The 22129-nt window shown below is 41.3% G+C and overlaps 1 protein-coding gene across 3 annotated transcripts in view; it reads left to right on the forward strand.

Annotated features, from left to right (window-relative positions):
- LOC147703539 (serine protease 27-like) overlaps nt 1–22129 on the forward strand; it is a 495151-nt gene that overhangs the window by 451488 nt on the left and 21534 nt on the right. The window lies entirely within an intron of this gene.

Here is a 22129-nt window from a genome sequence, read left to right on the forward strand (position 1 = left end):
GATTACGGAGTCCGGTTCTAGCTGTCATCTGGGTCCCTCTCTCGTCTTCGCCTTGGCTCATCTCAGATTCTACTCTGCACCCACGGACACATGTCTGCACCGCTATGCTCCTTCAAAGCACTAGAACCCTTCTCTCTTCTTCTTCTCTATTTCTCAGCTCTGCACCGATCACTTTGCACTGGCTTCCTCTCTCCCACGAACTGTCTTCACCTCCAGACTTCAATCAAATGATATAGTTTCAGCCGCTCTGGAAACCATCTGTTCAACTAACTTCTTCACTCTGATTATTTGAACTTTGACGTTTAATTATCTCCAACTGTTCTAACAGACTGACTCACGATGTAACTTCAGTCTCTCCAAAAGATCATTGGCCTTCGATCGTTCCAAACTCCTACTGTCATCTGCAACTGCTAACTGCCAACTGCTCACTGCTCACCGTCCGCTGTCAACTGCCTGCCTCTCCTCTCTACACCTTGATAATATAAAGAGCTCTTCATTCACGGAAATTTTCAGACACTAACCTGCCGCCCACCAGATTCCAGATCGTAGGACTGTGCACATAGCCCTGGGGAAGACTTCTGAACGTCATTTGAAGTCCATTCCATGTAAAACTGAATTGTTCCTGGCACTGAGGGGCAATTGTGATAGAAAAGAAAGCATTAGCAATATCAATAAAAGCATATCAAGATCCTGAATGTTTTTGAATTCTCTCAATTAAAGTAATAATGTCAGGTACTGCGACAGTCAAAGGGGGTGTATGTTTGTTCAATTCGCGATAATCAACTGTCATGCACCAAGAATTGTCACTTTTACGCACCGGCCATACGGGATTATTCCAGGCAGAAGTAACCGGAGTTATAACTCCTGCATCCACTAAATCCTGAATTGTAGCACTGATCTCTCCATGCCCACCTGGAATGCGATACTGTTTCTGGGAAATTACTTTTGTAGCCTGGGGGATTTTCACAGGAGGAATTCTCAAATGACCAACTCTCACGGACTTTGATGATATGTATTTCCTGTCTCCAAATCGATAATATCCGTCATCTAAATATAATGTCATACCTTTTAAAATGTCAATTCCAATTATATATTCAAGAAGGGGTACTACTAATACAGAATATTCTTTTCGGGGAATTCTACCTATTTTCATTTCAACATTTGCTTGCACTGCAGGAGTTTCTTTACCACCTAAGCCAGTAATTGTGAAAAATTGTCCTTTAAATTTCTTTGGGTTTCCATAATTTAAAGTGGCCTCCGCTCCTGTATCTACCAATGCTCGGGCCCTCTGTATGTTACGATGTCTCCAAAAAATTTCAATATCTACATAGGGTCTATTATCTCTGTGAGCCCAATTGCGTACCGGAGCTTGACCTATTTCCTAGTCGTTTTTATTGCGTTCCGACGCCCAGGTCAAATCAGGATAGAGACTTTCAAATCTTTTAGGTAGTGTCACCTCTCATTCATACTTATTTCCCTCACGAAATGGATTCTTGTCATCCACAAAATATTGTGAATTTTGCTCAAAAAATCTATGTTGTCTATCTCTCATTCTCAATACAGGAGATTCATCCCTCTCTTCTCTATGTCTGCTTTCAAAATGCTCATCTCTCCCCCTCTCTCTCTCTCCCCCTTTTCCTCTCTCTCTCGTTCACAATAGGGAGACACATCCCTGTCGGTCCATCGTCTGCCATTCCTGTCAAATTTACTAAGGTTATTGTCATCTTCACTGTCATCAGAATGAATATGCTCACAATCCTGTTTGCGCACTCGCCTAGCACCTTCCTTTCTGTTCAAGCCACGTTTGCGGAACATGGCCCACAATCGATTATTCGGCTCACCATCAATATCTTCTCTCTTCACACCATCATCCAACAAGGCGAGAAACATGTCACATCTAGTAAATCGATAATTAACACCAGTACGACCCTCGGGTCTGGATTGCCTGTCCGGTTTAAGCCACTCACCCAGTTCACCAAGCTGACGCACAGCCTCAAGCACAAGAGACAAAGGACTTCCACTTTGATTAATCAACAATGTCATCATAACTTGCTTATAGGCAACAGGGGCGGAACAAATAATTCTATTCCACACAGAAGAAGTCAACAAGCCATCCATCAATCTGTCGGACGTGCCCAGAAAAATCGCAGTTTTCATCACCTCCTCTTTAAGTCTCTGCGAGGCATCTCTTAGAGTATACCACGACTTGTCATTCAAAGGTCAATCTGATTCAGTAGGATATTTATGATTACAACCTTCGGTCGCTAATTGAAGCAAAGTAATCTGACCAGCAGTGTTATAATTCCGAAAATGATCTTGCACAGTAGAATCGGAACTCAAAGAACAGAACTTCAGCGCATCTCCCATATCCAACATGATGCCAGCAGCACCCAACTCAAAAAGATGCACCATCCATGTAAGTAAGGCCTCACCAGGCCGTTGTCGAAATCGTTCCAAAATGCCACTAACTTCCTGTTGTGTAAATACTTCCAAACTATCCAAAGGAATCCCATTGGGATTACCAGGAGCCTGTTGTAATTTTCTTCGAAAGACAGGATGTGTAGAAACTTCCGCACGACCATCACATTTACACTGATTGTCAGATTTACAAGAAGCACACGATTTACAGTCACGTTCAGTACGAGAAGGTTCACGCCTCTCATTCTCCTCAGCCGAGAAGCCAGACTCATTCGAGTCCCAGATATTACCATCCCACTCATCAGGGTTCCAATCGAGCCCTGCTTTCCCCGCAACCAAACGCACTTTCCTTTTACTGACTCGACCATGTCAATGTTTGTATTTGTATTTGGCAATACGAACTGCAGCTCTTTCTGAAATAGTCTGGTATGTATCCAGTTTGTCGGCAAGCAATTTATTCTGAGATCTCAAAAGAGTACAAGTATTTTGCACTTCAACAAACTGATCTTGAAATTCTTTGCATTGACGCTGCAACTGCACAAACTTTTCATGTACAAGCCTGTACGTATACAACAAAATCCAACCTCTCCGTCCTAATATAGGAAGCTCCTCGCCCTTCACAATCGGCGATTTAAGGGATTACTAAGAATAGTCACTAATAACAATGGAATTCCATGTCTCATCCTATGATCTTACCTTATAGCCCCGCGACAATCTGGCCCGGACTATTCTACCCTCCTTCTCATGGTGGAGAGCAGCTCACTCTACCACACCAACCACAATTGGTGTTCTCATTAACTCCCTACTTGAGCGATCTCACTACAAACCAATCACAATTGGTGCTCTCATTAACCCCCTATCTTGAGCGATCTTATTACACACCATCCCCAATCGGTGCTCTCATTAACGCCCTATCTTGAGCGATCTCACTACACACCAATCCCAATTGGTGCTCTCATTAACGCCCTATCTTGAGCGATCTCACTGTCCTATTAATACCTTGTTCTCTCTCTCTATTGGGGAAGTTTCTAAGAACCTAATATTTACTTGGAGTATCCTCTACCTTATATGAATTATTATCCCTCATGTGATAGATAGGAGATCCGATCCTCTCACACAAGAACTGCCAAATTGTTACACTTAAGAATTATTCCCTGACATAAAACTCACATCAATCTCCCGCATCAGTTACCTGTAGGAAGGGAATCGCCCATCCTTCCATACACTGGCACGTGGCTGTAAAGAAAGGTTAGCTTTATCATAGAAACAATACTCAAATATATCTATGTTCGTTACAAACTGGGGTCCCTTTATTACACAATAACAGACAAAGAAAACATTATATTATAAAGTCACAATACTACCTAACAGTCTAAGCATAGCCTGAAAAGTAAAGGAAAGAGTTAGTATTTTCATGCACTATAAAAGCAGGACAGACTTCACCTTATGATTACGGAGTCTGGGTCTAGCTGTCATCTGGGTCCCTCTCTCGTCTGTGCCTTGGCTCATCTCAGATTCTACTCTCCACCCACGGATACACGTCTGCACCGCTATGTTCCTTCAAAGCACTGGAACTCTTCTCTCTTCTTCTTCTCTATTTCTCAGCTCTGCACCAATCACTTTGCACTGGCTTCCTCTCTCCCACGAACTGTCTTCACCTCCAGACTTCAATCAAATGATATAGTTTCAGCCGCTCTGGAAACCATCTGTTCAACTAACTTCTTCACACTGATTATTTGAACTCTGACGTTTAATTATCTCCAACTGCTCTAACAGACTGACTCACAATGTAACTTCAGTCTCTCCAAAAGATCATTGGCCTTCGATCGTTCCAAACTCCTACTGTCATCTGCAACTGCTAGCTGCCAACTGCTTTCTGCTCATTGCTTACCGTCCGCTGTCAACTGCCTGCCTCTCCTCTCTACACCTCGATAATATAAAGAGCTCTTCATTCAAGGAAATTTCCAGACAGTAACCTGCCGCCCACCAGATTCCTGTACTAGGCTCTGGGCCTCCGACGCCCCCACAGTGGCCAGCTGTTGTTTCGTCTAAAGCCCGAGCTCTGCTTACATTCCTCCGATAAGGGCCAGCTCCGACCGTTTCCTCTCCAGTGAACAACAGCTCATAACTAAAACATCACTCTTGACCTACAAGTGCCTTGAGCAGCCGAGGCAGGAAAGAAAAGGGAGTCTCTCTCATTTGGGCCCTGTAGGCCCGAAAAAGATGAAAGAGACGCATAGCTCTATCAAGATACATAAGCAAGCCCTACCTATAGGTAATATGATGCCAGAAATAAAGGATCTACCCTCTAATATAGACCTTCTGGCCCAAAAGTGATGAAATGGAATGTTATTATGCCAAAGTCAGTAGGCTAACCCGAAGAATAGGCCGAGAATAGGGATCTATCCACTATACTAAGATGGTAGTAGACTAAAGTCACCATCACTCAGAAATAGGACAAAATATCCGGTCACTACAGTCTGTCCGCTAAGTACGTATATATGTCACAAATATATCACCCTTCTTTTAATGTTCACATTTTTTCACTGGGACACTACTCACTACTGTTAAACAATTGTTTCAATACCTGTTTGTATTTTTGTTTAAAAAATGACATAAAGAACTGTTGAATTACATATTCAAAGTGTGTTGGGCTTTCTCTCCTTTTGTCATCACAATAACCTGTTCTAATGCCATCGAGCATCATTATATCAAAATTTTGTTGTCACTTGTCCACAGGAACCATTGTTTTTGTTAACAATTTAGTACCCTGGTTCAAGGTGAGTAGGGTCCCCTTGTTTTTTATTCTCGTCACTTGTAAATAGAGACAGCGTCAAAATAAATGGGTTTTGCGGAGAAACGCCCACATCAACACCCATTGCCCTGCCCTTTCATGCTAAACACAGCATGAAAGTGTGCCTTATGTACAAGGCAACGTTAAGCCATGTTAAGTGGCTTAACGCTGTCTTGTTAATTATGCAGGTCTCCTATCGCCATCACAACGTCACTGAAAGTGACGTTGTGGTGGCGATAGATGCTTGTAAATATGCCCCATTGTGTTTTTGTAATGGGTGCGGGATTATATTATATAAATAAGTTTTAATATTCCTTAACTAAGGTGTGTGGATACACTGATGCTTTAGGAAATGTGCACTATCATTTTCACCATGATAGATATGAAGATACACTATATGAAGTACTTCATAAGTATACTTTAGATCTCCTTGAGCAAAGTAGGAATAATGAAAATACTCCTTCGCCCATTTACCTAGAAAACTGGGGTAGCTCACATTTAGACCACATAATACTTTCTACACATGGGTTGACATTTCTGGGCACCATTTATGCGGACCCTATTAACTTTAGTGATCATTTTCCTTTTTCTTTAACTGTGAAATTAGAGACCAGTCAATGTGTAAATTCCCAAGGTAGCTCCCCACATTGAGGTTGCTAAGAGGAATGGTATTAGCGTTAAACGTACAGATGTAAACATATCAGCCGTTCTACATAATGTCTTTAATAATACCAGTGAAACATGTTTCATTGTTGAGACTGAATTCCAGTCTTATCTGGGCTGGTGATGCTTTCAGAGGTAGATGGAAAAGTGCTCTGAATACTTTGGAGAGGATCAGATTTATGAGGGCTGCGTCCATGCCATGGAGGATTTCACTATTGTATGAAATAGCTGGTACCAGCCTTGCTAAAATCAATTTCAGTAGTGGTGCATGCTATGGACCTTCTAGAGTTCTTTGTAAAATGCGAAAAGCCTGAGTTAAGGAGATAGCTTTTCTTTTCAGGTGCCTTTCATGTGGAATAAAGGTCACCTGATGATTAAATGGAAAGCCCATATATTTATATGTAGTTCTATGCTCCACCTGCTTTTTTCCAAAATACCATTTGTACTCCTTCTTAATTTTACCTGCTGACTTTCATGATTTTTGTTTTCTTTAAGTTGACTGTCAGACCATTTCTTGCGGTATATATAAACAGTTGATTTATAAGTCTCTGTAAACCAATTTTTTTCTGGCTTAATAGTATCACAACTTCTGCACATAAAAGATTAGATATGGGCACAGAGTTCATATTTGGGAGATGGGAACTAATTTTATCTAAATCTGTTGAGAAATCTGCTAGAAATAGATTGAACAGGTATGGTGTAACTACACAGCCTTGTGTTAGGCCCCACTGTGTCTCTATTTTCATTGATAGGCTAGTGCCATCTCCCTGTCTTAACTTCACCCTGGTATCTATGTATAGTAGCTATTTTGCCTTTCAGAGAAAAGGTGGTATATCCCAATGGGACAGCTTGTGCCTTAGGAGATTTTAGTCAAAAACAGAGTCAAAAGCAGCCTTGTAGTCCACCTAGCACTAATAAAGTAGCAGGTCCTTTTTTTAATTGTATGCATTATTATTGATACCACCAGTAAGTTGGTTTCCATACTTTGAGATTTGGAAAACAATGTTTGGTTAGAAGGAACAATGTTGTTATCATTTGACTATCCTAGTAATTCAGTAAGAAGCAAATTGATAAAATATTTAGCCTCAACATTTTGCAGGGTGATTAGACGATAATTCTCCGGTTTTTGCCAATTAGCCACCTTAAAAATTGGGTTTATTATCACTCCCCGCCACAAATCAGGAACCATCTCTTGCTGCAATGCATAGTTGTATTCCTGGGATAACTTATTTGACCAAAATAGTACATTTGATTTAAAATGTGCTTGCGGCAGCCCATTCGGTCCAGGTGCCCCATAATTCCTACTTATTTCTATTACTTTATTGATTTGATCTTCCGTAACATGATAAGGAGCTGTAATTTGTATGTTCAGTTGTATTATTTTCTCATTAGATTGCTGTATAGAAATAGGCGAGCATCTAAAATGATCTGTCACATATTTTGCCCACTAATCTTCAGTAAAATCTGAGCTGGTTGTGCAAAATGATGATCGATTTAAGCTGTTAATTAATTTCCCAAAATCTCTTATATTTCGTTTCTTGGAAAGAAATGGAACTTGCGCCCCAAAAGTTTCTTTTTCCTCATTCTTTCTTCCCATACTGACCTTCTGTAGTTTTCATTTATAACATTAAAAGCTCTGTAGTATTCTTGTTTACCGCTAAATCTCCTAACTAATCTTTTTAATTGATTCCGCTCTGTTTTAATTGCACTGAAATATGCAGATATTTTAATTTTCCTTTGGTCATGCAAGTTAGATTTATTGCCCCTCAACTTTACTTTCCTGGTTATTTGGTGATTAGTAGTTATCTTTTCAGGGAAATTTGACCATTTTACTATTGGATTTGATATGTCCTTATTAAAAATGTCATTGACTATAGTTTCTGCTGTATCTATTATTCTTGCTTGTGTATCTTCCAACCATATCAGCTTCCTATAGCTACTTGTTATAAGTTCCCCGGGAACAGAAGGCGCCTTTTGATGAAAATAATTTTGTGCATTAATTTGTATTATATGTTGTTCATGATCACTTTTAGTTGTCTTCTGTATTATGAAAGATACCACTTGCTGTATGAGCGGAAGGGATACTAGAATATAATCTAAAATGAAATTAAAAAACTTGGTGTAATGAGTCCATTCTGGAGGAGAAACATTGCTGACATCGCCCATTAAGAATTCGTAAAACAAGAGAATCCAGATCTTGTAACAAGGAAATAGCTTTGGGATCACAAGGTCTTTTTTGTCGAATCTCTTGTGCTCTGCTTTGGAACTGCCAAATTTTATTCCTGCTCTGTCATTGTCTTGTCTCGGGAAAAGGTCTTTAATAGATTCATATTAAAGTCCCCCATTATTCCAACCTATGGAGGCGAATCCTCCTTTGGGCTTTCTAGGATTAATTTCAGTATCTCATTGATCATTGTTGTTCTTAAGATTGGTGAAAAATAGAAATGTGTCAAGAAAAGAAGAGACTTTCCATTTTCATGCTACTGAGTAAGTTTTATAACCAAAATGTTTTCATCTTTTGTTTAATCGGTTCTATTTCAATTTGTAGGGCTGGTGCTACCTATATAGTGCTTCAAACCTCCTTTCGGGCAACCTGCTTTCCTAGTTTTTACTAAGGGAGAAAAGAATACTACCTAGCTGTTAATAGAGAAATGTTGCAATGCCCAAGTATAATGTAGTCATATTATATGCGTATTTTCCATCAATTCCATAAATAAAATATCATGGGATTTTGGGAGAGCGTTATGTATATCCCAAGAGCAAATTGTTAGCAGAGTTGTTTCATTGGGACTTTTGAATAAGAGCATAAAAGAGTTTATTGATATTACCTCTGTTCAACATATCATGTCTTCCTCTCAATTGATATTTGAGGGTAAAAATCATTTTTGATGTAAAATGACCCTCACAAAACCAGGATTTTATCCTTGTTTTCATTTTTATCTCATTTTGTACTACTCTAATATCACAGTCTATCATTATTAGGTGTATCTGCTCAGGCTTTGACACTTTCAGTTATTTTTCTTTTCCTAAATCCTAACTTCTTGTGCTATCCTTTATTTGAGAATTTTGAATATGTTTTACAATCTCACTGTCCGCTATTTCATATCCGCTATTTCATATCTCTCAATTTTTTTATATACTTTTATTTTCTAAAATAATGGGAATGGCTTAACAAAATTTCCCTTCATTTTATCACTGTTTTCAAATTTTACATCCTCTTTACTCATTGTGCTTGTATACCCTTGCTGGTTAGTTACGTTGAAATTGTGTATTATATCAGTGCTTACTATTTATTTATTTCATGCATTTTTACAATTTTTTCAGTTTTTTTTTGTTGTTTCAATTAGCTGCGAGTAGACTAATGGGTTGAGATTCATTTGTTTGCTGGGTTTTTTTTGTTTAGGAGAGAAGGTGATGTATAGTTCAAATTTAGTTTCACTGCAGAGTTTTCTATTTTCTGTGAAAAAAAATCACCCATGGTAGGTGTTTTAGATATTTGATTGCTTAGAATGAGGATTCTAATTTTAATTCTCTTCTTTAAAATATATTTTATCTCCTTAGTGTGTGAAGGTGTTACAATTCGATGGTTTTGTTGCAGGTTTTGGCCCTGAGCTTTACTGATCAACGAGGAATTTAAATTTGTTATTATGTTCATTTTTATCTCTTCTATTAATACCGGCATTTTTTCTAGTATTGTAGCCAGTTTGTTTACCACTGGAGCACATGAACATTCTATTGTCGCAGTGACCGCAAATTCTTTTTAGCTTCATTTATCATAATATTTAATTCAGTCCATGCCCCCCAACATATGGAAATGAATAGAAAAAATGGCTATGCCCTGAAATGGTTGATGGTCGATCCACTAGAAAAAACACAGAGAATCGTGGCAAAAAGTAATTCGGCAGTGGTAGCCATTTTAAATGAAAATGCAACACATGAAAAAGTTCTGACTGCCTTCCAACATATTACTAGATCAGTTAATGAAGCCCTTTGGGTACAAAAGTCTTGTTCCATCAGAAAGCCCAAAGGATGGTTCGACACAAAGTGTACAAAGGCATACGCAACTCTGAAACGTATATCCCATAGTATCCCCAGAAATCCGATAGCTTTAAGAGAGGCGAGGAAGGTATATAATAATGCGATTAAAGAATGCAAAGGGGTGTTAAAAGAAGAGCTCTGGCAGACGCTCTATAAAGCCACTGAGTCTAAGGACGGGGCGGGCTTTTGGAGGGCTGTAAGGGCACCCTTCCTGGAGCCGGGGGACGCCTCAACTATTGAAATAGCAATCACAGAAGAGCAGTGTGTGGAGCATTTTCCGAAAGTTTATGGCAACCATGAAACTGTAAACGCTGTAGAAACTCAAAATGAAGGAGGTGATGAAAAGTACTTCATGACTTCCAACAATCATTAATGACCTCCAGATTACTTTGGATGAGGTAAATAGGGCAATTATGGCAAGTAAGGGAGGTAAGGCACCCTGCCCTGATGGGATCCCCTTGGATCAATATAAGAGTAATTTAGTGCTATGGGGCCCAATACTCACACAAGTAATTAGGGCCAGTTGCTCTTGTAAGCTCATAGAGACCCGGTCAGAATCCATTTTAGTTCCCATTTTTTAAAAGGGAAAAAGACAAGATCCCACATGCTACCGACTGATGTCCTTGTTAGATTCCTCTGTGAAAATAGTGCAGCGTGTAGTATTAGAGAGATTATAAGATGACAAGATTGAAACGAGGAAAAAAAATACTCTTAGTTCTGCAATTTGGATTCGGTAAGGGATTGGGAACCATAGAGCAAAGTCTTACTTTGAGGATTCTTATAGGTAAATATACGCTTTTAAAAAAAGGAAGGTTATTTTTAGTGTTTGTTGAGCTCACCGCAGCCTTTGACTGCATAAGACATGAGAGGCTGTGGGAGTCCTTCGAGATTTGGGGGTGGACAACACAAGTATACATGTTTTAAAACACCTTTGCCAGAATACCAAGGGCAGAGTCCGTTACGGTCTTAATGGAGAATGTAGAGTACCTTTTCCAATCAAGAAGGGGTTCAGGCCAGGATGTGTGCTGGCCCCTTTCCTTTTTAATCTTTATACAAATGGCTTAGAACAAGCATTGATGAAAGTGGGACAAGATTTTCCCAAGATTAAAGGGCGACCCATACCGGTAATAATGTATGCAGACAAATCCGTCCTGATGTGTTGCACCCAAGTGGGCCTACAAAGATTATTGGATGGCTTTGTAGCATTTAAGCGAGACTTAGATCTAAGAGTGAATACATCAAAAATGTGTATTATGAGGTGTGGTATAGGTAGAAATAAATGCAGAGATATGTTTATTTACAAACAAAAAATAAATTCTATCAACATATTTAGGTATTTGGGAATACTATTTGATCATAAAGCCACATGGGTTCAGGCTGTGCAGATGAGAAAACTTGCTCTATGAAAACTATGGCAGCCCTAGTTAATTTTTCAAAAAAATTAGGAAGGAGGCCCCGCAAGTGCTACTACAAATCTATAAGGCTAAATGTGTATCAACAGCCTTGTATGGCGCAGGAGTGTAGGGACATCGTAATGTTCAATCCTTATAAACGGTTGAAAACCAGTTCTTAAGATATATCATGGCACTCCTAAGTAGTGTATCGTTGTATGTTTGTCACATGGAACTGTGGGTTCTATTCTTAACAGACCTTATTAAAACAGAACCAATTATGCTCTGGTACAGGATATGGAGCTGTAGGGAAACCCATCAAAACCGGGAGATTTTAACTGATGTTTTAGGAATCCCTGGTGTATTAAAAATTAAATGGGTAAAATATGTCAGGAACTTTTTGTGTGACTTAGGGTATCCTGAGTTTTACAACGAGCCAAGCAGAATGAGTGTGATGTCAAGAAAGGAGCTGGTAGCTAAATGTTCATCATTACTTGAATCATGTCGATTATCAGAAGAAATCTCTAATCCCACAGTACTGCATCACCAGATGATAGTAATAACTTACAGTATCCAACCTTATCTAATTTTAGTGCCTGACTTCTACGATAGATTGTTGTTAACAAGATTCATATTATCCATATTTCATCATATAACCAGCTTCCCAAACATGAACAAATGGGCCAGGGTGATGCAATTATGCCCCTGTGATAATCGTTCAGAGTAAACAACAATTCAAGTGGCCTTTTTCTGTAAATTTTACAACCAACAAAGAAAAAAATGGTTAGTACCGCTTTTAAAGAAATTTGCTTTTAGAAGATGCTGAGCAGCGTTTTTAGCTCCACAATTTTTATATAATGAACTATTGATATGGATCTTATCAAAGTGTTTGAAAAATGTGATAAAATGTAGAAAGTTGATTGTACTGTGATGGATTATCTGTATTAAATATTACTTAAAAAAGGAAAGGAGCTGATGTTTGTTAATTTTGTATAATTATGTACTTTTATGATATGTTTTTATGATTTTCTTAAATAGAAGTTGAATAAAGCTTGTTGATTTGATTTGAAATTCAGTCATTTTCTGATCTATTCCTGATACTGCAGTTGCCATTAAGTTTAGTAGATGTATTTCAACATCCATTTTTTCTGATTGATAAGCTAGAGCGTCTAAGGTTAACTGCGAGGACCTAGCTATTAAGTCCCATATTGGGGCTACATTTTTCATTTTCATTGGATCCTGTTGAGATGGAACGCCTGTTTCATTTACTCTCCTAGATCTTATTTGTTTTTTCCTATAGAAGTAGGGATGGCCCCTGCTACTGTAGGATTCGGACAATGCCATATTACTTGTTTTTCTCTTTCGTTTGTTGTTGGTTCTAATACATCTGAGGTAATTCCTTTGATCACTACAACTTCAATTTCTATTAGAAGTGGATCTTCATTTGTTAAGAGGCATATTGTACGGTCTGTATAAGTTTGTTCTTGTTGCTGCTTACACTGGTTCAGATATATTTGAGTAATTGACAAGAGTTCCAAATCACTAACTGGACCCAGATAGGTTTTTTACTCCTTCTCAGTTTCCCTTTTGAGGTTTGATCCATTGTATCTTCCATCATGAATTGGTTTGTTTTGGCGGTCTGCAATTAACAATTTATTGTTTTTATTGGTACTATGGGGTCAGGTAGACTATTTGAATTACTATGCGTTGAAAACAGAACACTACTTGGGTCTTTCAAAAAATTGAGGAATTTTTTGAGCTCTTTTAAAGATCTGGATACTGATAAAATTTGGAATTGTTTATCCCTTGTTGATTTCACTTTTGAAGCAGATTGCAACATTTGAAGCCTTTTCTTAATCTTAGTTGTATTATGTGGAATCATTTCTCCCCCTGATCTCATGGCTCAGTTTTTGTAGTAGCAGTCTGTGTGTATAGCAGTTTTTAATTCCCTCATAGTGATAGCGTAGATTACAAATTTGAGGGATTTTTAAAAAAAATATTTATAGGAAGTGACCTGGCTGCTTCCTGGCAGGAACTGCAGCAATCTAGTACCAACCACAATGCCTACTTACACACCCCTCCTGGGGCTATGTGGGCGGTATTGAAACCCCTCTTTTATCACTCACGGTAGTGGCACTCTACAACCCCGTCCCAAAAAAATGGAGCTGTTACAATGTATGGGATGATAGTTCTTTGAAGCGCTGTTCAAAAGCTGGATTTATATTGGAGGGGGAAAAATAATGCTCAGCTTTGCCTCTCTTTTACTCCTTAGGGAAGTCTGAGTAAGATAAGCCATGCATTGCTCTCAGAATGGTGGGTAGAATTTGTTCTCTTTATACACTTCACCACCCTGCACCGCGCTTATCATCTAACATATTGAGCGCAAAGCTCATAACGGATAAGGATGGGTGAGGGTCACACAGGTACCTGCTACACACAGTCACTTGCTGCTCATCGGTTTTTGAAATAACAGGTTTCCTTCTGGTGCTTGCACATCAAATTGCAGCACTGCCAGTCCTGTATCAACGCACCTAGTGTTAACATGAGGTGCAATTTAGTAGAATTGGTTCATGAGTACTGCGAGTGTGGGCACCCAGAGGGATTGTAAGCCACACTCCATCTAGGAGAGCCCTTTCTACAGACACCTTGCACCTGCACTCCGTGGAAGCCAACTACGGCTTCCGTATTTGTGTCTGCACACTTACTCTCCAGACTGGCATGAGAGTCTATCCCATCTAACCCTGGAGTGTGAGACAGATGGCTTGGGGTTCAAGTCAGACCCTAATCAGGGCTTAATGCCTCTGCCACTATGCTGCTCTTACTTTTATCTTGGGCTCCAGAATCCCCTGTTGGCTGTCAATGAACGTGAGTGAGCTGTGGATCGGTGAGTCCAGGAATTTTTACCCGGGATAGTAGAGGTTGTAGCAGTGAAAATCCAAGATTTCCTAGTCCTGAATTCCTGGTCTCCCATGCAGGAAGCCCCCACATCTGTTGCTGCTCCTCGCGGACCACGTGTGACGTCGCAGGGCTGATCCACGATTGTTCAGATTTGAACAATCGAGCGCCCACCAATTTAGTCCAACTGTCTGAGGTCAGACGAGATATTAATAGGAGAAACTTATTTAAATTGAAACTATTCTAGAACTTTAATGAGGTAGAAACGTATTGAAGATACCACAAGTACAACACCATGATCACAGTTACAATAATAAGTATATCTAGCCAGTATCTAACCAGAGTTGTGAGCACACTGCACTTAAATACTATCCGAAAATACATAAATATATTAACTTATAAAAATGAATGAAATAGCAGAATGTACACAAATTAGAATGCATAATTGTGAAATCCAAGTTCAGGCTCAATAATGAAGCACCACACATGAGAATGCGTGAACTAAAATGCATTGCTTACACCTCAGCCACAGCCTAAGTCTCAACTGCTGTTTTGCTCAGCCTTCCCTAGGAGGCTGCCTTAGATTTATGGGGCACCAGAATTCCAAGGACATGGGCCAATTCACAGGGACTGTGGACAGAATGTCACACAACTTCCTCTTTACACATTAACAAATATGCATACACTCATAGCCATTTTTTCAAGCATAGAACCTATAATATGAAATATCACATTGAGGACCTAAAAGAACAAGGGAATATACATTAGAGCATTGTGTGTGAAGACAACACTTGCATGTGCTAATATAAGGAATTTAAAATATATCAACACAAATAAACATTTGAGAAGCACCTCCATACACAAGTAGCTGGGAGGTTTGAATACCTGTAAGGGAAAGAAATCAGAATCAATATAACTTTTCGTTTACATGGTTATAATAACTGGGTAAACACTCTTCAAAGAAATGACTGAAACTCACTTGAACTTGTTATCTTTGACATGAATCGGGGTTCGAGTCACCGCCCTCTCGTCCTGACATATACCTTGGACTTGTTGTCTGGACTAACATATTTCCAGCTCATGGAGTTATCTTCCAACTAATGTTCATCTCTGATTTCCATGTCAATCTTACTCTGGCCTGAAATGTCCATCTCCTCATCATGCTCATCTGCCCCCCCCCACATTGGACAACTCTGCCCATATTTCATATTTTCCATCATGAATCTTGATCATATTACGAAACAGTTTATTTATCTTCATTTGTTCAGTGAACTTTTACCCCTCTGTGTGAAAATCAATGTACTAGGTAGAGATAAATGTCAACAAACAGAAGCTCTTTCACTAACAAAACGGCATGCCCCTTCCTCCAGTACGACTCCACCCACAAGACGCAGTAAACCGAGGACAATATCCTCACTTTTCACATCTCTCTCTTTCCAGTGACAGCTGAAAACTATAGAAGCCCCAGATACCTATTGTATCTCTTCTTTGGCATTTAGCACACCTACCAATTGCCATTGGCTGTTATCTGTGTCATTTGGAAATACTGGCAAGATATTACACTGTAAAGGGTGTGATGATCCCTCCTCCTGTCTGGCTATGATCCATTAGAAGCACTTTCAACACATCGAAATGCTCTGGCTTTGCTAGTACAAGTGAATTGCACTGAAAACATTTTTTTTTTACTAAGGTGCAGGGACTGAAGGAAATATATGTTTTCAAGGCTATAGGATCAGTATTCCGTGCAGAATCTGCTGTTCAATGCTTCATTTACCTGTACTCCAAAAGTAATCACCCACTGTGGGACTCTGGTGGGAAAGTGCCAAGCTTGGACTATCTTGGGTTATCACTGGAAGTGGAACAGAGACACTTACAACTCATTTTGTACACTATGCACCAACTCTGGCACAAGTTTGTTTTTTGGGGGTGAGTTGGTTTACTTAAATGATCTGTGTCATTTAAACAGTTGGGTATGCACAAGTGTTCTTACCTTTTTTGACACCCTGCTGTTATGGTTGGACAGGTGCAGGAGAGTCGGGTTCAGGGACTAAAAGAATGGATTGTGTTTTTTAATATGCTTATCTTTTTTGAAGAGCAACATGGAGAGAGTATGCTGGCTGCCATGCCCCTTTTCTGGTTCACTCCTTGAGGACTTGTCCCTCACTTAACCCAAGAGGGCACTGACAGCGTTCCACATAGGTTAAACACCAATATCAGCTTGCGAATGTGTTCGTTCCGAGGAAGAGGGGTGCATATTTAAGCAGAATGGAGAAGCATGGTGTTAACATTGCTAACGCCATGCTTCCCTAGTTTAACCCCTTCGCTGCGGCGGCTATTCCGTCGCAGCGCTAAGGGGGCGGGGGGGCGCGTGGCGCTCACACGCTGGTGACGGAACCGTTCTGTCACCAGTCTCGGGTGAGCTGTGCTGATGACGGAGCGGTTCCGTCATGGCCCCGCCCGCTCAATAGAGCGCCCAGCGCAGGCGCTGAATCCGCGCCGCGCAGGTGCGTCGGGCGGGCCATGACGGAACCGCTCCGTCATCAGCACAGCGCTACCGCGGCTGATGACGGAGCGGTGCCGTCATCAGCATTGATGCGGTTAAAAATGCAGGGATGTGCCGTATTCACAAGAATGCGGCCCACCCTCGCGTTTCCCCCAGCGCTGGCGCTGAGTTCAGCAGCCTAACCCCAATGCTGGCACCCTTGCCCATAGTACAAGGGTCTCTTCGTTCTGGGGAAGATTGTTTATGTGCAGTAAGGTCACCCTTCCTGCACATAAACAATTTTTAAATGCTGTTTTGTAATTTAATGCAGCACACATAGAATTTTCAAAACAGCATTTTATTTTAAATGATTGTTTATGTGCAGGAAGGGGGTCCTTTCCTGGACATAAACAATCATAGGCAATTAGCTGCTTCTATGTGTGCTGCCAAGGTAGCACACATGGAAACATTAAAAACGAGGAGAAATAAAGAATTTCTCCTCATTTTGCCTGTTTTAGACCAGGTTTCCTTGATCTTATTTTTGGTGCTGCCTCCTATTTAGGCTGCCCTTGTCAATAGGGGGCAGCGTCCAAATCAATAGGTGTTGCAGTGGAACAACCACTGCAACACCCATTGCCCTCCCCCTTCGTGCTAAACACAGCATTAATTGGGACCTTATTTACAAGGCAGTGTTCCGACAAGTTAGGTGGCTTAACGCTGCCTTGTAAGTAGGGCAAGGCCACTATCGCCATCACAACTCCACTGACAGTGACGTTGTGGTGGTGATTTGGGCTTCTAAATATGCCCCCTTGTGATAATTTCTCACTATGAAATCTGACACGGCAGCTCAGCTCAGGGGAGTCAGCTGAAGCACCACTGCAAACTCAAAGAACACACCTCTCCCTTCAGTGACAATACTGCAGGCTGCACAAGTGTGGTACCCGTGTTGTAGCACTAATGTGTTCTTAATTTCTTTCACCAGGCTCTCTCTTACAGTGCCAGCATGCATTAACTCTTTCAACGCTATTGACGGAACCGTTCCGTCACGCCCCTCGGAAGGGCTGTGCTCATGACGGAACAGTTGATATATGATGGATATATATATTTCCCCTCGTACCACCAACCCAGCAGAGAGGGATTCTGGGAGCTGTAGTACTTACCGGATTGCAGCAGGTGAACGAGCACATGACATAGGGGGGTGTGTCCTTCCTAATCAGGGAGGGTTGCAGACTGAATTTAAACGGAGGCGTGGGGCTGTCTTCAATGTAGCGGTGGCATCTGAGGAAGACGTGACTGTCGAAATGCATTATGCTGTAAACCGCATTTCCAATTAAAGGCCTTCTCTTGTAACTTCCCCGTGTGGCCCCTTCCTTCGGCATCGTTGGAGGTTCTTGTGCATATATATATATATATATATATATATATATATATATATATATATATATATATATATATATATATATATATATATATATATATATATATATATATAATATATATATATATATATTTATATGTATATATATATATATATAAAATTATGTGTAATGTATCTCAAATGTAAAACTACAAAAGGGGACGCTTTGCTGATTTAAGACTTATCCATCTGGGATTGACCGCTTTTATCTTTACTTCTCGCGGAACCCGCTTCGCGGGTCCCGCGTCGCCAGAGATACTTTGTTGCAGCTGAAGGTTTGTGGAGGGAACGGCGAAGACAGTGACTCCCTGGGGCTGCGAGCGAGTGCGTGTGCTTCAACTGGGACTGCAATTCCCAGGAGCGCCCGCCAGCCCTGATTGTGAACACCTGGGCCGCTCTCCCCGACCCCTCCTACCCTTCCACCGAGGATTCTTAAGCACTTTCCCTTGTGACGGCGTGTGGGACGCTTTGCTGATTTAAGACTTATCCGTCTGGGATTGACCGCTTTTATCTTTACTTCTTGCGGAACCCGCTTCGCGGGTCCCGCGTCGCCAGAGATACTTTGTTGCAGCTGAAGGTTTGTGGAGGGAACGGCGAAAACTACAAAATAAAAGTAGAAATATAATTATCCGGTTTTTACAGAAAACCATAAAAGCACAAACAATTTCACAAACATATACAATAATTTACTATCATTCATATTAACTTTTAAAAAGCCTATAAGTTAAAACAGTACAAATAATCAGCCTATAAGATATACAATACCACTATAGGATGGCCAGGAACCGTTATAAATGGACTAATACTAGATAAATCCTCTAGTTAAGATCCACAATAATCAATCACTTTAATATCATAAGCATTAATATTTATCTCAATAAACTAACATGGACAGTATATCTAGACTACAAAATAATAATATCTTATAAAATATGATTTTTAAATATTAATGTAAATGAACATATACTTATATACTTTATGAATTGCTTCTTTTTCATCAGTTTAGTCAAGCATAGAAAAAACCTACAGCTTTGTCACCTTCTTCCCGGAGACTGACTTTCAATGGTAGGAGAAAAACATCCCTCCCAAACAAATCTTCCCTCTGTTCCCTCCTCACACATGCTATATAGAAAGTTATGGTGGCAACATCAGTTTACAAATTATGGATGTTTGCCCCACCTAGTGTCCCCTCTCACCCAACCTGATTTACAACTGGTTTATCTGCAGTGCCCCCACTGGGGGGAGGTAGAATCCAGTTGAGCAGTTTGAGGTTTTTAGGGCAGGTAAGGTCATTGAATGCAGATGATAATAGTCGTATGAAAGGGGAATACATTTTTTGATAGGGTTCTAATTTATGTTCTGCAGTTAGTGTATGTCTTTCCATGTCCAGAAGATGCCACGGTTTATGTATGTATGTATGTATGTATGTATAGGCATTTATATAGCGCACTACTTACCCGGAGGGTCCCAAGGCGCTTCGACCGCTGCGAAACCCTTCCTGGCTTCCCCGAGAGATGGCCCCTTAATGGGTATCTCCAGGGTGAGACCAGGCATCCCCGGCGGTCTGGTGGGGCCGTTAGTGAAGATGAGGCAAGCTAATGCCCAGAGTTGCCAAGTGTGGTCGCTGATCAGAGTGGGCACCGAGACGAGAGAATTATCGAGTCCGCTGACCCTGGTCCAGAAACCTGCCGCGCCGGGAATCGAACCCTGGTCCCGGGCCGTCCTCTGCTCTCGGGTCTGCCGCCTCTAACCAGTGAGCCACACCACTTCACACAACTTTATGAAACCAAGTTGTGTAGTTTTGGATCTTGTCTGAGCCCCAGAGAGAGAGGGTCGCCTACTATGTTGGTCCCATCACCAGGCCCATTTGTTTGCCTTTTTGGGATTTAAGGGAGTATGTTATGGTAGGAATCAGACACAGTTAGTTTTCTCTAATCCAGCTGTAGTGTACAGCTGGGTTGGAGAAACAGCACAGACTCCCTGTGCCTCAGCGAGTTGTAAACCAGCCCACTCAGGTCCATCCCAGCGCTGCTCTCCTGCTTGGTAATACCATCAGAGCAGTGCAGGGATTGCAAAAGGAGCCTTAGATGCAGTGCTAGTGTCTGCTGGGATCAGGAAACAGAGAACCACGGAGGAAAAAGGTGGCCGGCAGCCTCACATAGGTTTTGAATTGATTTTCTTATTAAGCCGCCCCCATGCTCCCCATCCCGGCTCCCCCTCCTGTGCTCTCCCCGCACCCCCTCCACCCGGCCCACTACTTTTTGTTTGTGTCGCTCGCCACTGGGAGGGTCCCATGTAAACGAGGGGATCACTTTGCCTCTGCTCCCGCACAGTATTGCAGACATGGGCATGAAGGTAAGCATGCACTTAGGAGGCAAACTGACATTGTGCCACCGAAAGGTGGAGCACTGTCAGTTCACCCCCTGATCACAGCCCTCATGATATTAGGTGAACGTGGGTCCCATGGATCCCCCCAGACATCCCCTTGTAGGTGGGTGCCGTCACTTACTGCAGCTGACTGCAAGGGGATTTCTAATCCCTCTTGAAATTGCCGGTGGGTTATTTCCTGCAATGTGAAACATAGGGCTGTTTCAAAGCCGCCGCTCTGTATTTCACTTGAATGCGTGCCCCAGGAAAGCACAAGTTTGAAACTGCCCTGAGGGCCGCACATTCACTGCAATATGACATACTTGCCTTGTTTGCACCTGGCACACCTGTTTTAGGGTGTGCTGTGGCGCAAATAGGAAACTTGCACCCTTATCGTAACACAGGCCCAAGTGTTTACATGCCTCTTTATAATTAAATGCAATAAGCCCTGGTCAATGCCCCAGTCCCCCAATTTGCACAAAAGAGTAGGGTGATCTATCTGATCAAACTCTGCTTTAAAATCGCTAAAGCAGTAGTATACAGGACCTTCAGTTCACCATAGAGGCCCCCTTTGGTATCTGGTTCAGAATGATAAATCAATTCCCTGCAGAAAACCCTCCACATGCTAATAAATCGTCACCCTTATATAAGATGGTTTCCTGGTGTCCAGATGACCTGTTGTCTAGATAGCCATAAAGCAATCGATGTGGCTAACCCAGAGCTTCTGACATAGACATAATTTCCGGGTTGCAGCTACGACTTTTGGCTTGACCCTTTGTTACCCCTGGAACTGCTTTTGCGACTCCTGACCTCAGAGGTGGCAAAACCATTGCCATGAAAACAGGACCGCTTGTGCTTATGGAAGCCGGTTGTCGCTCTACTTCTAGGCCTGGGCATAGTTGGCAGAGTTTCGCTATGGGAACTTCGCGAACTGACAAAAAAACTCCTTGGAGTTCCGCAACAGGCGAGGGCAATACGAACTGCTGTTTGGTGGGTCTTCCTGCCGCTTGGATAGAGACTCTACCTGAGCGGCAGCTCGCGCTCGCGTACTTAACGTTCGTGAGAGCGAGCGGGGAAAACCTCTGCTGCACTACTTGGAGCAGAGTTTTCTGCACTCCGCAAGCCCTGTGAGGCACGGAGTGCAGAAAACTCTGTGAACAGAGTTCACTGCCCAGTCCGTCCACTCTCCTTGTTTTCAGTCCTTTTTTATTACACTAATAATAAATATTATCATACCATTCGCTCTTATTGGAATATAAATAATGGAGTACAGTTAGCTATAATACGACCCTTATTGGCAGCTGGGATATGTAAACAATGCTTTTAAATGCATATTGTGTGGATGCATGCAAATGAGAGTGGGCTTCTGTGAGAGAGAGTGTGTGAATATGTGTGTTTGTACAAGCATGTGTATGTGCGTGAGAGTATTGGTTAAATAGCGTGTGATGTCACTTCTGCTCCTGGCATTTTGGTGAATTGACTCCATGACTGCCGACTTTGAAACTGGGAAACCAGATTCATTTCTCGGTGTCGGTTCAACATCCTTTGACTCAGGGCAAATCACTTAATCGCCAGTGCCTGAAAAAACGAATGCGTCCTTGTGCAAATATAACGGCACTCATGTAAAAGTGCTTTAATAACTTCGGGTTTGAATATGCGCTATA

This window comes from Lissotriton vulgaris, chromosome 7, assembly GCF_964263255.1.
Source record: "Lissotriton vulgaris chromosome 7, aLisVul1.2, whole genome shotgun sequence".
NCBI classification, from domain to species: Eukaryota; Metazoa; Chordata; class Amphibia; order Caudata; family Salamandridae; genus Lissotriton; species Lissotriton vulgaris.